This window comes from Myotis myotis, unplaced genomic scaffold (assembly GCF_014108235.1).
Source record: "Myotis myotis isolate mMyoMyo1 unplaced genomic scaffold, mMyoMyo1.p scaffold_m19_p_16, whole genome shotgun sequence".
In the NCBI taxonomy this organism is placed as follows: Eukaryota; Metazoa; Chordata; class Mammalia; order Chiroptera; family Vespertilionidae; genus Myotis; species Myotis myotis.
The window spans coordinates 29,230,304-29,247,671 of NW_023416320.1; the positions used below are offsets into that span (position 1 = coordinate 29,230,304).

Consider the following 17,368-nt stretch of genomic DNA (forward strand, 5'->3'; position numbering starts at 1 on the left):
TGGAAGTGGGGCGGGGTGGGAGTCGGGGGAGGGGTTTGGCGGTGGAAGTGGAAGGGAGGGATTTGGGTATGGGAGTGAGGGGAGGGGATGGAGATGGGGAAGGCGCAGGGTCAGAAGCCAGGAGGCGTGGGGAGTGGGAAGTGGGAGGGGGTGGGGCGGGATGAAGTATGGGCGGGGCGCTCCAGGGGGGCGTGCACTCTGCACGGGGACACGCGCTTTGGGCCACAGCAACTCGTTTAAGTTCCCTCCCTCGCTCCCTGGCGAAGCCGGCCTGAGTCCTCCCACTCGGTGCAGACCGAACCATCGCGGCCGCCGCTAGCCGGGCGTCCTGGGCCCGCTCGGCCGGCCCGCTCCACTCTCTGCCCGTGGCCCCGCGGAGGCGGCTGCGAGGACTTGGCGGCCCCTGCAGCCCGCGATCGGCCCTCCAGAAGCGCCGGCGGCCCGGATCCCAGCCCTCGCGGGCCCCGACTCGCCCTCCCTGCCATCCCTGGGAACCTGGCTCCAGGCTCGGGCTGCACCGCCCGGGACCCGGGAGCGCGGCCGAGGTAAGGCTGGGCCGGCTGCCTGGTCGGGGGGCCGCGCCGCGCCCCGATTGCGGACAATGCCGAAGCCGCCAGCCGCTGGAGAGTAGCCGGGTCCGCCCCTGCAACCGACCCGCCCGCCTGGGTCTCGGTGCTAGCGGGCCCCGGGGCTGTGCTGGCCCGGCCGGCTTCCGGGGCCGAGGGAGGCGCGGGGCCGCTGCTCTCCCCGCGCGCTGCGCTGCGCGTCCCGGGCTCAGCGGGGAGGAGGCCGGGCAGGGGCCCCGGGAGCCGCGCCGGGACCAGCTGGCCGCGCGGAGGGTCGGGCCGGGCTGGCGGGGCGGAGTGGTGGGCTCCGAAGGCGCGCCCGCCGGTTGCTGCAGGAGGAGTGGGGTCGGCGAGGAATGGGTCTCTGCTCGGCCACGTCTGCTGGGAAGGTCTCTAACCTCGGGCGCCAAGTACTTTGGGGGTGTCAGTATCTCCTAATCGCCGGCTGGGAGTTCTTGCAAGAATGCAGACTCAGAGGCTCTGAAAGTTTGTGTTTGGTTACCCTCACCCTCTCCAGCCTTGGTGTCAGTGATCTCTGCTTTCTTTGAAAGCACACGGATTTGAAATAGGATTTAATTATTCTTGGCTCGCGCGTGCCCCCATCACCCGGCAGAGCTCATAACTTGGCAACCAAGCGCGCGCAGGCTGGGGGAAGCCCTGCTGCCTGCTGCCCAGCCTGGTGCCCTCGGCTTGTCATTAGAACAGGAGCTGCACAGTGCGACTGGCGTGACAGTTCTCCCTGGTGGGGAGCGGGAGGCGGAGAGAACTTAAATTACTCTGGATTCTGGAAAGTGGAAAGAAAACACCTGGTGCCCGACTCCTTAACCCTTTCACGTTGCTACTCGGGTTTGCAGACACCACAACAAGCAGGCTTTCTTTCCTGCCGAAGATAAGGCAAACTCCGGAGTTTTCCCTCCCAGCCGTGTCCTGTGCAAAATCTGGCACACATCTGTGACAACATTGCACGGCTGGCGTTGTAAGCACTACACGCTGATCTATTTTTGAGAAGGGGAATATGATAGTAGAATAAGCATTTTTGCAATATAAATAGTATGGCTTCCATTTTTATTTCCCCTCTTGGCTTTGAAGATAGTTAGTTAGCACGAGCCCCTCTCCCCCTCAAATTTATACTTGGAGTTATTCCATGGGAAATTCCTGCATTAACTTGTACTTATTTTGTGACCCCACAACCCCTGATCTTAAGCATATTTAACATAAGGGTTAGCTAATGGTAAGCCACAATTCCTTGTCGGTAGGAAACTTCCCATTGATCACCCCATGGTATTTAATCTACGGTGTTACTATATATCATACCTCAGTAAAGTCACAATTTGAACAAGGAAGTGGCCATGCTTTGTCAACCTGATCATCTGTAAAGGGCTTAGAACAGTCCCCAGAATACAGTGCTAGCTAGGTTAAGTGTCAGCTAATTTTATTTTACATTTTTATTATCAACCTATGGGTGTTTTTCTGTTTGGAAAATGGATATTTTGGTGTTTTTTTCTTCTTTTTCTTTCTTTCTTTCTTTTTTTTTTTAAATCCCAGATCTTTTAAGTCATAGGCTCTTTTAAGCTTGTGGTTTAATTTTAGACCAGAACTGAGGCTGGATTGTTTTTCTTAGGACTGACAAGCTGTTCTGTGTGTTCTTATGCATGGTAAGAGCTGGTTTAGTAAGTCTTCCCTAGGGATCTGTAAGGGCCAGAACACAGCCCTGAACCCAGCCTGCAGGCACATTTCAATATAAGGAGACCTGATTTTCCTTAGGAGCCTGATTGGCTAAGGAGAAGGCTAGACTTTAGGAACCAAACTCTCTGGTTCTCTGAGTTTTGAGTAATACTTGCAGCTCTCTTAGATGAAAGAACGGTGTTGGCACAGCAGTGAGGTAATTCCCACTGTGCTAAAATCATAAAGGATATATACATCAACCAGAGCATGTACTTCTTATTCATGCTCTAAAATCTTTGGAGCAGGATTGATAGCCTAACAAGCTAAGATAAGAAAAATTAGAACTACTCACTTGCCATGCGTTTGCTGCCTAGATATTTTAAAGGATGGTCAGGAGTGCACTTTCATTTAGAGACACTCCCCCCCCCCCCCCCATTTTACTGTGAAGTGAGATCCTTTTAGAGACACTCCCCCCCCCCCCCCCCCCCATTTTACTGTGAAGTGAGATCCTTTTTATCCCTAAACAGTTGAGTTAGTTAAGCAAAGGCATGGTGCAGACACAGTGCTGCTGTGGGCACCGTGTGGCAGTAGATGGTGCTGTGGATAACGCTGGAGGAGGCACATGGCTCCTGTGAGCTCAAGAATTGGAGGGATTCATTTAGCAACCCCATCACCTGCCCTCTTCCCAAACTGTATTCTCACCCAAAGACACCATCTAACAATCTTTTTAGGAATACACTTAAAAGTTTTTCCTTTGTGTTTTTCACTTTGTAAGGCTCAGCCAGATTTTTCTCCCTGAAACCGTAGTATTCTAGGTGTTCAGACAAACACTGCTTGTGAAAATATTATTTCGTCAACTGTACCCTTAGCCTTATTTTCCCGCAATAGAGTGAGAGTAACCATTCTGAGCCTAGGATTCCCAACTAATGTGGACCCCCCCCCCCAATAGTTTTAATGGGGAGAAACAAATGATAAAAAACCTACTTACATCATGACTGATTTAAAGAAAATAACTTTGTAGGGTGAATTCTCATTCATTCTGATTTATATCACTTTTCTCACTCCCAGTATGATGCAGTGAAGATAGATTTTCAGGATGAAGACTGAACCTCTACAAAGCTATGACTCATCCAAGAAAAGTATATTCCTTCTGTTTAGTATGGCATTGAGGGTAGAAAGTGCATATACTCAGAACGTGGGTTCTCTGGATTATAATCAGTTACCCATGGGGGCCAGCGCTGGGACCGACCTAGTCCTGGGCAGTTGACACAGCATTCTCATTCTCTTTACTCTAACACAGGATGGTTGGCTCTTATCTCCTTTCTGCAGGTGAGGTGAAGTGAAGCGGCTGAGTCATGTAGCTAATAAGTAGCAAAGCTGCCATTTTAACCCAGATGTGTGTGTTCCCCTGCAGCCCATGGATCTTTCCACCATGTCAGGAGGCATAACCTATGGTTTGTGCCTTCAGGAAGGTTTCCTGTGTTCTTTGGGGGTTTGATACCCACAGATCTCTTCTTCGTAACTCAGTGACAAGCTTTGAAATTCCTGAGTAGTATTTGGTCATTGACAAGTTCAAAACAGGCGAACTAGAGATGTTTTTTAGTTTTCAGAGGAAATCTAAGATTTCACAATACCATGTTAAAGATTGCTTGTTTTAGGAGGGTTGGGAAGGATCGCACGTTTAACTTCTTTGAACTATGTAAAGGCCAATATCGGTGGCTTAGAAGAAGATTATGAAGAAATCGTGTTGGGTCTGTTTTTGCCATGTAGCTCAGGTAATCTGGCGAGAGTTCTATGGCTCCTGTACCTCCATGAATTTCTTTCCCTTGGGTTAAAGGAGGGTTGTTCATTTTGATCACTTAAAGTATCAGAGGGGATTATGATGGTTAATGAAGCATTGGCTCAAATCCCCATTCTGTATATTTATTGTTGTTTTCAAACATTTTATACTTTAGGCAGAATCTGATTTTTTTATGGTGACTTTTTGGGTATTAAATGCATTATAGAAATAAAAAATATATATATTTTAGAATTGTTCAGGAGAGAACACAAATTATGCCCAAAATGTTTATCAAAGAAGCTAAAGGTAGCAGTGATTTGGAATTTTGACAGAAGTTACAGGATAATTTGCACAGGAGATTTTGAAGAGTAGTATTTAAAAATTTAGTTTTTTAATGTTCTTAGATGTCATCATCCAAACAATTAACAAAGATAATTAAGATATCAGGAAGGCTTCAACACTATTGCAGAATACATTTTCATCTGTTCTTGAACCTGGGTTTTGGGGGATTTTTTTTGGATGATCTTTTGTTATACAAAATTAATAAACTTAAATCATGCATATTCCTATTTTGACACCTTAGGTGTGTTTTTTTTTTCCCCTTGTGATAAGGGACTGTGTGATTATTATTTTTTTTAACATTTCTAACATTTTGCAATTTGAGTCTCATAAAGAGAATAACATAAGACACAGCATTCAAAGACATGAACCTTGTTTTTTTGTTTTGTTTTCAGGAAACTTGAGTAGATGCAGCAAATTACTTTTCTTCTTTCAGCATATTTGGTGATAAAAATAGTGAACATGTGGATGATTAAACAATTTTAAACTGGCATTAAAGCTGGGATTTTAAGATGGTAAAAATTTAGAGAGAAGTTCAAAAGTGAATCCTAAGCAAAAGGAAGCAATATGTCATTTGGCAGACAGGTTTCTAGCAGAATTATAAGAATTCTGTGGTGTGTTTTGTTTGTCAGAGTGAGATCAATGGGTTTTGAGATTGTCCAGTTCCAGATAGAGCTTTTAAAAATGTAACTCAGAAGCATATGGGAAGTTTTTGAGTGGTTATGTTGTAATGCAAAGCGTTTTTTCCTCAGAGCCCCATTAGAGGTTTGCTTTACCTCTTTGTCTTTTGTAGGAGGAATCACAGCTAGACTTCGGAATGATCATTCTTGCCAACAATTTTTTTTTTTTTTGGTCCCATTGACTGGAACTTAATGAAAAGAAAGAAATTATGTGTAAGACCCTTGTTTAGTAACTTCTATTATGATTATATTAAACAAATATTTATAGAGGATTCATTGTGTGCCAGGTAAGGATACACAGTGGCCAGGAAAGACAAGGTCCTTGCCTCCTTGAGGATTTATTTGCTGTGTAAAGTGGGGGTGTGATAATAAAATAAATAAATAGATTACAAGCTAATTTTTTAAAAATATGTTTTTATTGATTTCAGAGAGAAAGGGAGAGAGAGAGAGATAGAAACATCAATGATGAGAGAGAATCATTGATTGGCTGCCCCCTGCACGCCGGTACTGGGGATGGAGCCTGCAACCTGGGCATATGCCCTTGACTGGAATCGAACCTGGGACCCTTCAGTCCATAGGCCAGCACTCTATCCACTGAGCCAAACCAGCTAGGGCCTTACAAGCTAATTTAAAGCAGCCATAAATGTAGTCAAGAATGAGGGTGGCATTTGGAAACTCGCTGGGTGGTTTGGGAAGGCCTTAGGGAGAATGTTTAAGATGAGATTTAAGTGAAAAAAGGGGCAAGCACTGGAAGTTCTCTGGGCAGAGAGGACAGCTGTGTAGAGGCCCCAGGGTGGGTGGAACCTTCCCTTACGAGCAGGAGACAGCAGCAGAGGAACCAGGCTAGAAGGGCCTTGTCAGTCATGCGACCAGTGTCTCCATTTTAAATGTAGTGGGGGCTGCTGGGTGCTCTGATATAAGGAGGGCAAGACTCTAACCTTCAGAATTGGCAGCTCACTGTCTCTGCTTTGTGGAGAATGGATTACTGGGAAGAGTGGGAGCAGGGAGCTGGTTAGGAGGCTGTTGTGGTGACCGGTGCCATGTGGGCTGGAAGGAAAGCAGAGGAGATGGAGGGAATCCAATGTTTGCAGGATTCTGAATTTCTCTAACCTCTCACAGCATTGACCTTAAGCTGCTTCATTATTATATACACCACTAAGAAAGAAATGTCAGCTGATGGTCACTGGTGCCAATTCAACAGGAGTCTGCAATTTGGAGTGCGTTGAAGAAGGAAGCTTTATTCAGTGCGAATAGCTCAATTGTGATATAGCACAGCTGCAGAATAGCGTGGCTCAGTAGTGTTACAGCTCAATTATGATACAGCACAGCTGTGAGTTGGCCCTCAGGTGGGTGAGTTGGCTCTCAGGTGAGGCCCCTCTCCAGCTGGGCGGGACATCTTTAGTGTTTCAGCTCCAGCTCGGGGAAATGTGGTCTTAAGTCTTTGGTGGAAAGTAAAACTGCACGCTCTCAGCCAAGAGGGGATCTGGCTTATAGAGAGAGAAATCCCTGCTTCTGATCCCTGATTGGTTCATCCTCATGCAAATGGGGATTTAAAATCCTCACAGTTTGCTCCAAAAAACACTGTCCTGATTGGTTGGAATGGAGCATCTCTGATTGTGTGAGGAAGATGCTAAGTAGAGATAGAGCAGCACAGCTCAGAATGGGCAGTAAAGTCTCAGTCCTAGTGGTTGAAACATGATTCCAGGAACTCCTTTCTAAGGATTGCCTCAGCCTGTAGGAACACAGGTCAGGCAGGCAGTTCCATGCAGGGATGGGGGCAGGCGGGTCAGTGCAGGCTTCTCCCTAACGCATGGCTTGCATGAGAAGCCATGTTTAGAAATGGGTGCTGGGCTCTGTTTTTAAATGTGAGCCCTGTTCGTCACCAGGAGCCCTTCTTAGTAGGTATCTTCTGTTTTGGAGTCCACAGAAAACATACTGCCAGTTAAGCTCTGACACACCACCCATTGTGATGAGGGTTCTGATTTCAGGTATTAAAACAGGAAAATAGATGTGTCTTAGAATCAGTGAAATATGGTATATTCTGGAGATCAAGCCTCAGGACTTGCCGACTTGTATTTCATTTCTGTTTGTATCTGACGGATACAAGTTGAATCCTGTTACAGCAGTCTCTCCTTATCCGAGGGGATACGTTCCAAGACCCTCAGTGGATGCCTGAAATTGTGGGTAGTTCTGCACTCTGTATATACTTTTTTCCTTATGCAGACATACCTGTGATAAAGTTTAATTCACAGATTAGATAATTTCATAGATTCATTCTTCCTGGAGAGATGCTGCACAAAGAGGTAATTCACATCCTGAGCGGGATGGAGTGGGACACCACGAGATTTCATCATGTTATTCAGAGAGGTGTCCAGTTTAACACTTAGGAATTGCTTATTTCTAGAATTTTCCATGTAATGTTTTCAGACCATGTTTGACTGCAGATAACTGAAAGTGCGGAAAATGGAACAGACAAGGGGGAACTGCTGTCTTTGGAAGGACCTGGCGGTCATGTGCAGTGGAATCACCTACCTCTGGATTGCTCTGATGATAGCAGTCTTTCTGATACTTTACAAAAAATGGAGAGAAGGCGTTTACAGATTATTTGCCAACAAGTGCCCTGCAGACTATTGGTCTCAGAGATCAGAAAAATTGGGACAGCCCAGATTTGTCAGGTTCACGGGAAGTCAGAGACAATGTGTGCACACTCAGAATGGGTGGCAGATTGCTTGGGGGTTACAAGCTTTGTTTCTCTCTGTTACACGGGAGCAGGGTGAGGGCTTGGTCACAGCCCTGGGGACTCCAGGCCAAACACTTACTTGTAGGCCAGCAGATAGGTAAGTTGGTTACTGAGAGACTGGGAGAGTTTTCTGGCTGAGTCTGGGTGACAACATTGGCACTGTGTGAAGTTTAGTTACTGAGGCTATGGAACCTCAGTTTCCTGATCTGTAAAATGGGGGTGACTGCAGTACCTACGCTATAGGGTTGTTTTAAGAGATAAGTAAGATGATGCTTGCAGTTGTATCTCACGGATTTCCTACGTTGCTCCACCTGGCTTCTATATGCTCATCATACTGGTCACGGTGAAAGTCCCTTTTACAGAAGACTCACCCTGACCACCGAAGCTTACTGTAGCCCCTTCTCCAGCCACTCTTTTCCATTATCCTGTTTAATTTTGTTCAGAGCCCCCATTCCTAACTGAGGTTGTGTGATTTGTCTACATGTTGGAAGTACATTTCTCCAAGTAGAAAGGGACTCAGTGATGTAAACTGCTGTATCCACAGTGTCAGAACAGTGTCAGGCCTCATCCCGGAGCTGAATCCGTATTTACTCAATGGAACGCAGGGGTGACACCGCTGATTAGGAGGACCTTGAAGGCACGGCAAAAGCAAGCAGGGATCTTCTCCCGACTGTGTGTGTGTGTGTGTGTGTGTGTGTGTGTGTGTGTGTGCCTGAGGTCTGGTGGGCAGGTTCTGAGCAGTTTTGATGGTGGTGGGTGGGGGTGGGGGATGGGGAACGGAGGAGAAGGAGAGTTTATATTTGAAAACATGGGGTGGTTGGACATGCTTATGTTTTGCCCTGGCATTTCAGAGGGGTCACTTGCTTTGTCTTCAAGCTAAATGTTACCTGAGGCCTACCCAGTGCCTCAGATGCCAGTTTACAGGCACCTCTTAGTCTAAAAGCCACAAGAGTAAACATGGTAGGGCAACATACCCACTGCAAAGTAACCAATGCCTGTCAGACTGCCCTGGCCACTGCAGAAGCCAGCACTGAGATCGGGCATGTAGTTGGAAGCCTAACAGATCTGCTCACTCAGCACTCCGCTCTGCGAGTTAACATCTGGTTGCCGAGTTGCATTCGGTTACTTATGATATCACATCTCGTTATAAGGACTTTTGTTAATGCATTGATTTGGATGCTATTTGTATTTTTCAAAAGGAAAACACACCCATTTTAGAAATAAGAGTATTTATAGATTCTTCTCCAGCTTTTTAATCTTTAACATTGCTTGCTTGTTGAGTACAGTCTTTAGGTGCAGGTTAGTGAATAAATTGTGAAGACTTAATTTCAAATCCTTGTGCCGATACTCCACAATCATAAGTGTATACGAATTTATTTACACACATACACACACACACGTAATCTATTGGTCATCTTCCTTTCCCCGGCTACCATTTCCACTTGTGGTCAAAAAGAGACACTTGGAAACTGGGAACTCAGCAGTGTTGGGAAATACCAGTGACTCCTGACAGCACATCAGTGTTTTGACTACATAGTTCAACCAAGGTGAACTGGGAGGCTCATTGTGCACTGGGCTGCGATTTGGGGATTTTTAAAATCCTTTTAATCTATCCTTGGCCTGTGTTCACGTGACTGACCATTCATTGGAATGCTGCAGTTTTTAAGAATAAGATGTTTTTCTTCCCAGTCTGTTTTGTTCTTGTTTAGTGACCATGAGAGAAGAAGAAAAATCATTGTGTTGGTTTTAAATAAGATTAGTCATAGGTGCTCTTCAGAGCTTCTGTAGGCTTTGTTCTAACCTGCAACATGAATCAGGTGTATGACTGAAACGCTTTTCATAATGTTTTGGCCAGAGTGGTCACCATCTTTGAAGGGATAGACCGACTGTCCAGTAACTTAGTTCTTTAATTTAATGACGATTATATATTTTTTTCTAATTCTTGTTAGTGGATTTATACTTATAGTTCTTATAGAGGGAGAGTACTACTGTCATAGAAATGTATATTTTGTGGGAAGTTGCAATCATATTTTAGGTAGTGCCAGAGGAGATTTGTGGGCTGCCTATATTGTTTGGAAATTGGTTTTAAGTGTATTTTCCTTAAAGGTGATGGGAGTCCCACATATCTCATGTAGCTAGTGTGTGTGTGTATGTGTGAGTGTGTAAGTGTATGTGTCTAGAGTGCAGGTGTGTATGTATGTGTGAGTTTGTGTGAGTGTGGTATATGAGTATGTGTGTGCATGAGTGTGTGTCGTGTGTGGATGAGTTTGTGTGTATGTGAGTGTGGTGTGTATGAGTATGTGTGTGAGTGTGTGTGTGAGAGTGTGTATGTGGGTTAGGGCTCAGTGTTGAGTATGAACTTCATAAGGGCCACGTTCCCCAGTCAGAAGTGGCTCTGCCCTCGCCCCAGGGCAGCCAGTTCCAGCTCCTGTGGCCTGATTCGCTTGGTTTCTCCTACAGGTATTTTTCCTTTCAAGATTGACTAGCACAGGACTAAACTGCTTTGGTTGTTAATTCTCCATTGCTTTTTGCACATGCCACTGCCAGAGTAATTTCAGAGTGAACCATTCAGCTGTTGAAAAGCTCTGTCCCATCTTTAGACCTTTCCTAAAAGGCATTTAGGCTCCGTGAGTTAGTGATAAAGAGACCAAGGCCTTTAATTCAGCACCAAGGCATTATCAAATACCTTTATACATTTTGTGTCTGAAGTACTTAAATGTCTTCACTTTAATTTGGATTTTTTTTGGTTTTACAAGATTGTATTTATTATTCATATATAGAGAGAAACAGAACCAATAGGATCTCAATCTTAACCTTTCTCTTTCTCTCTCTTTCTCTGCCCTCTATCTCTGTATCTCTATCTCTCTTTACCTCTATATCTCTATCTCTTTCTGTATCTGTATCTGTATCTATCTCTATGTCTATCTATATCTATATATCTATATCTCTATATCTATATCTATATCTATATCTATATCTATATCTATATCTATATCTATATCTATATCTATATCTATATCTATATCTATATCTATCTATATCTAGGAAATGTATTATAAGGAAATGACTAATGCAATTAAGGAGGCTGAGAAGTCCCACAATCTGTTATCTGCAAACTGGGGACTGAGGAGAAGCAATGGTATAAGTTGCAGTCTGAGGGCAGGAGAAGACCCATCAGGCAGAGACTGAATTCTCCCTTCTCCCACCATTTTGTTATGTGCAGGCCCTCAACAGACTTGATGAGGCCCATGCACATTAGGGAGGGCCATCTGCTTTACTCAGAGTTCCCATTCAATGTTCTCATCCAGAAACATCCCCACACCCAGAATAATGTTTAACTAAATATCTGAGCACCCCTGTGGCCCAGTCAAGTTTATGTATAACATTAACCACCACACACTTGTAGTATAATCAAAGGTTTCAGGGATTAGAGAAGCTGTTTTGAAAACATTCTGTAAGAGTACTCTTTCCCAAGCCTGTTGAAATGATCTGACTCCTATAACAGTGGACCAGGTACCCATCTCTACACCCTGCTCTTCCTCAAGGCTTTCTTAGAAGTGCTAGCAATGTTACACCTTTACCTTCCTGACCAATACTCCCTTCCTTGAGCCAGCTGACTGCCGCATTTTCTGACGTGTGCTTGGTTTTGTGACTGTCTCTTTAGTGAGCCGTGTGTTCATTGGGGTGCTGACAGTGTCTGTGGTCCTCCACAGAAGCACTCCCTGTGAAAGGAAAACAGTGTTGTTGTCTCCTCCCTACTCTGTGGTCTTTGCATAGGGCACATGGAGGCGGCGTTCTTGGCCGTGACCATGATGGGCTAAGTCTCCACTTCACGGTGTCTCTCCAGCACACTTTACCTTCAAGTTTAAAGTGATAGTAGTTACTTTGTATAATTATGTCTGATTTACAGTTTTTACTCATGTTTGGTCTTCAGATTTCAACCAGGTAAGGAAATGTTTTGTATATTAAAAACATATATTTTGATGGTAGATACCACTTATTGCCTATCGTAGTGAATATAGGAAGGAATTGAGAACTATATTATATTTGAAGAACACTTAGATCACACACACCTCTGATTTTTCCTCCATTAGCACATTCAATCAATCATAATACTAGCGATAATGATAGTATGTTCCTGGCACTTGCTCAGCACATTACTGATATATTTTTTAATATATTTTATTGATTTTTTTTTTACAGAGATGAAGGGAGAGGATAGAGAGTTAGAAACATCTATGAGAGAGAAACATCAATCAGCTGCCTCCTGCACACCCACTACTGGGGATATGCCGGCAACCAAGGTACATGCCCTTGATTGGAATCGAACCTGGGACCCTTTAATCCACAGGCTGATGGTCTATCCACTGAGCCAAACTGGTTAGGGCTACTGATATTATTTGTGTTTGCGTGATGGTGCCCTCATCTTCTAGTTGAAATAGATGTATTTTTGTTTATATCCAATTTTACCTTTGTTTTATGAGACATTTGGCTTCGAGATATAAAGAATGAAGTAGTTGTGTGTAATTAAAATGATTAATGTCTCCAAGAGTTCATTTCATACTTACTTGTTTAGAATGCTCTGGTCTTTCCTAAGTCTCCTCTTTACTTCTGTTTGGGTCAAGAGTTGGTTTCAGACTAGAATCAACCACAGGCAGTAGTTTGGTGCAAGGCCCAGATGACCGTGACCGTGACTGTGGTGGGTGGCCTCCTGACCAGATAATGTGGCCTTCGCAGATTCCAATAGGCTGACTTGTGGGTCTTTATTAAACCCCAGGGGAGAGTTTTATCCAAAAACCTGACTGAAGGTGAAGCTGGTGGGGGCCAAGGGTATGGTGAGCTGAAACATGTTGCACCATTAGGACCTGGATGCCGTGCCTAAATGAACCGTTTTCCAAAACCAGATTTTGGTCGGATGATACAGTGAATAGTGTTTTCCCTAGTCACTGGCAACATTTCCATTTCCTAGTCAGTAAATACTCTAGTGCGGGCAGTGTGCCAGGGACCATGCTGCTGCCTGGTTGGGTGGAAATCTATTCTTCATTCATGCGGAAACTCTGGGGCTCTAAGACCTACAGGGCATCTCCCTTAGAACTTCATCTTTATCTTCAGTCTTCTCTTAGTCAGAACTTCACTCCTCTAGTTCTAACCCCAAGTGATTGCCCTCAGGGGTACCTCTGACCTCATCCATCCTCTCAAGTGTGCTGTTGGCCTCGTTGAAATTGTCAGAGTGCCTTGTGAATGGGGTCATGGGCATGCACGTTGCCTACTGCACTTGGGGGATGCAGTGTCAATGGAGCAAAGATTCATCTTTTTATTATACGGTAAAAAATAAGACTTTGTCGTTTTTTTTTTTTACTGTCACTTTTGGGTCCCTCTACCTCCCCTTTGAACAAAAAGTAATACAAAGGGATTATTATATCAGAAGGTATTTTTTTCTTGTATTTTTGACGTGTAAAGTAGCAAAACTATAAGACTTCCTTCTACCAAAAAAGGTAAATTCCTCAAACCTAAAAGAGCAAACATAGTAACAAGTTTAGTGTGTGCTCATAGATTTTTAATAGATTAGTTGATGCTTGCGGTCTAATGAAGTGACAGCGTAGGAATCATGCACAGCTTGCATTTGGAAAGGGGTGAATTCTTCCCCGCCCCTGCATCTGAGCTGAGACTAACACCAGGAACGCAGAAGACAGGCCCATATTCTCCAGCGCTCCTGGCAGTGGATGCTTAGCAGCTCTCTATCACCATGACACTGAAATTGGAACCCACTTCCCTTTGATATCCCCACATCTTGGGCTTTCCCCTCTATCTGACCCTGAAATGTCTCTCCTGCCTGGCCCTTCTCCTGGTGCACCTTCCACCTTAGTTCAGGATTTTGTCATCTTTTCCTTCCTGTCTGATCTCCCTGCCTCAACCTTCTTCCCTTTCCTGTCTGCTGTGCTGCCTCCAGAATTAGCTGATATCAGTTGGTCACGTCGTTCAGCTGCTCCAAGCCCTAACTGTGTGCAGAACAAAGTCCATGCTGGTCCAGGGCCTCCCTGACTTGGCCTCCATGCACTTCCAGCCCCTGTCCCGGGCATATTCCTGCCCTCGCACCTGCTGTTTCCTCTGCCAAAAGTGCTTTTTTACCTCCTCTCCGCTTCCTGCAATCTTGATTATCCTAAGAGGCTTCTATCTTGTCGCCTCTCAAATTTTCCTTGACCTTCTATGGTCTGAATAAAAAGAACAGAAGATACAATTACATCTTTTATGATATTCAAGTAACTTGAATGCAAAGGCGGAAAAGTCTATCTCTGCCTTATCATTTCTATAAGACTTGATAGAGGGGCGTAAATCATATCCCAACCAGCAGCTAATGAAATCTGCATCGGTCTGAAACTACTCCATTGCTCAGAGAGTCATTTGCAGCTTGAGATTGAGCAGATGGGACCAAGGTATCACTAATGATCATATCCTGAAAGATTGTGTCAAAGAGATGCCAGAATCAAGATAAAGAAGCTTATTTTTCAGAAAGCACCAAGAAATCTCAGGCCTGTGCTGACTGGTATGGCGGCCCTGGCCATTGTGGTTATGGAGCCAAGGGTATGTAGCAGACCTGAATTGAGATGTCCTGTGAGTATGAAATATACACCAGATTTTGAATATTTAGTTTGAAAACAGGATATAAAACAACTCACGAATATTTTTTGTATTACATATGGAAATAATAATATTTTGGAAATTTGGGGCTAAATAAAGTATAGTTATTGTAACAATTAATTTCACTAAATTCTTCTTAATTTTTAAGACAATTCCAAGAAAATCTGAAATAACATATTTGGTTCACATTTTGACTTGCGTTATATTTCCATGGGAAGATGTTCCAGACTCTTTACAATTCATTGGTGTTACCCCATATCCTTGGCAGCATACTAAAACATAGTGGTAAGCAGATGGTTGTGTACTTGTAGAAAAGGAAGTAGTAGTAGCTAAAAGCAAGAATAGTCTCACGAAGAACAGATTATGCCTCGCTGCTGCTTTCTTTATCAAGTTACTAGGCGAGAAGATCAGAACAATTCCACAGGCTTATATTTGGATTTCTGTAATATATTTGAAACGTCTCCTCTGATAAGCTCCCGGACAGTTTAGAGAACACAGTTATGGTGGATAGCATGGCTATGTCTGCAACTGGTTGGACTCAGTTCTCAGGGTATCTTGTATTGATTGCTGTGTCAAGAACAGGCTTGGGGGACTCTCTTGGCTTCCCATAGAGCTTGTTCCCTCAGTGACGGGAGGGAACATAAACCAGGTCATTGTGAGGAGGTCAGAATGCTAAAGCCTTCCCATCTTCACATTTCTGTGGGAATTCCGGGTGTCTCAGGAGGCCACAGTCAGGGTGTCTGAGGGACTGGAGTTACCTAGAGGCTCTTGGGGCCTGGGAGAGCTTCATTGAAGGTGGCTCAGCCAGGTGGCTGGTGAGTGGGTGCTGGCTGTGGGTGGGTGGGAGGAGCTCATCTCATCCCACCCGGGCCCTTTTCTGGTGCTCTTTGAACTGTTTGGTTATAGGTCAAATTCTTGGCCAGGGAAGTTTCCTGAAGGATGATTTTTTAAAAATATATATATTTTATTGATTTTTTTGCAGAGAGGAAGGGAGAAAGATAGTCAGAAACATCGATGAGAGAGAAATATCCATCAGCCGCCCCCTGCACATCCCCCACCGGGGATGCGCCCGCAACCCAGGCACATGCCCTTGACCGGAATCGAACCCGGGACCCTTCAGTCCGCAGGCCGACGCTCTATCCACCGAGCCAAACTGGTTTCAGCATGGAGGATGATCTTTAACAATGTTCCAGACTGGCTTGCTACCCAACTCCACATCTTCTAATCCCATCACATTGGGGTTTAGGATTTCCACATATTAATTTGGAAGGAGCACAAACATTCAGTCCTTTGCAATAACATCACTATTACTAATGGTTGAAATGTAATGGATTATTTACTCTCTTTCAGCTCTAAGCCAATGGTATTAAATATATTGTCATTTATTACAGAACAAACCTGAGTAGAACTGAGATTCAAATTTGGGATTACATATTTGACTGCAAAACATACACCTATAACCACTAAGCTATAAATAATACCTTGTTTCATTAAATTTTTAAAAATATTAATTTATTTTTTATGTGTTACTAGTAGATCAACTAGCAGTATTTTATACAATACCTGCTTTTTCATGGACATTAATTTGAGATGGACATAAAATAATTCAAAGACTGTATTTGTGAAACATATAAGTTAGTTGGGGAAGTAAGGCTTACATAAAACAGGCAAACAGCCAAAAATTGGTGTAAAAGATTACATAATAAATATTATATTCTATGGAGTAAGTTGTGTTCTTTTAATCATTCAAGTTAGTATCACTATTAAGATAGCAAAATTGCCTTACATGTAATGGAACCATTAATTTGATGTTTACTCATAGTGTAAATCATTCCTGGCCAGTCATTTATATTGACATTAATTTCCCCGAAGCCCTAAAGATAGCATACAGCAAACATTAACTCTGAAAAGTTCAGTTCTCAGTAAAACCTTATCCTATCTTATCTTACAGACATGGGGGAGGGGTAGGGGGGCCTGGCGCACAGACTCCACTTGCTTACTTGCTGGGGGCAGCGTTGGAGGTTTCCGGGGTGCTCCTCAGAAAGGAGGGAGCCCTGAGCAGTGCTCTGTGGTGCTGTTGATGCTGGTCCCTCTGGATCCTGCTTTCATAAACACAGTGATTTACATTCAGCCTGTCTGTCTATTCAGCAGGCCTCAGTGGGGAGACGCCCCTGGCTCTACATTTCATTCTGAAGGCTTAGGCTTTCCTGTGACATGAGAAGTAAGACACATGCTACACATGGATGAACCCTGAGGACATAATGCTGGGTGAAACGAGCCAGCCACAGAAGGACAAATACTGTATGATCCCCTTCAAATGATGCACTTAAAGTAGTCAAATTCACAGAGACAGAAAGTAGAATGTTGGTTGCTAAGGGCTGAAGGGAGAAGGGAATAGGGAGGTATGTTTATGGGTCCAGAATTTCAGTTTTGCAAGGTGAAAAGAGTTCTGGATGTGTCTGGTGATGATGGTTGGACAACAGTGTGAAAGCGCTTAATGCCACTGAACTGTGCACTTAAAAATGGCTAAAATGGTCCATTTTATGTTATATGTATTTTACCACAATAATAAAATGCAATAACATGATGTCTTCATAAAGCCTATATTTACCTGTTGTTGTTTTTTAAAGTGCCCAGTAGATTGTATTACATTTAATTACCTTTATGTTTAAGTTTTGTAGGATAGCAGAAATACCAGTGTTGATGTGGGTACACTGGCTTATTAATGAGTTGAATAGCATTTTAAAGAGAAAGATGAAGTAGAGATTCTTTGTCCTGAAATCATTGCCACCTGCTCTGGAAAGCACTTGAAGGGAACTCCAGTTATACTTCTCACCTTGCACAACAACCCCAGACCTCAGCATTGCTAAACGGATTCATCTCTTGAAAACCAAAAACAGTGTTGGGAAGCTGTGCCCATGTGCTCGGTGAGCATAAGGACCATGTGTATCTTCAAACA

At 44.0% G+C, this 17,368-nt stretch overlaps 1 protein-coding gene across 8 annotated transcripts in view; it reads left to right on the plus strand.

The window, feature by feature from the left end:
- The first annotated feature begins 202 nt into the window (after positions 1 to 202).
- The window catches only part of FAM110B (family with sequence similarity 110 member B), a 124,265-nt gene continuing 107,099 nt past the window's right edge, over positions 203 to 17,368 (plus strand). For all 8 annotated transcript variants that reach the window (XR_004972485.1, XM_036338287.1, XM_036338288.1 and 5 more), the window contains exon 1: positions 203 to 545. The gene's annotated coding sequence lies outside the window, so the exon portion shown is untranslated. The remainder of the gene's footprint in view (positions 546 to 17,368) is intronic.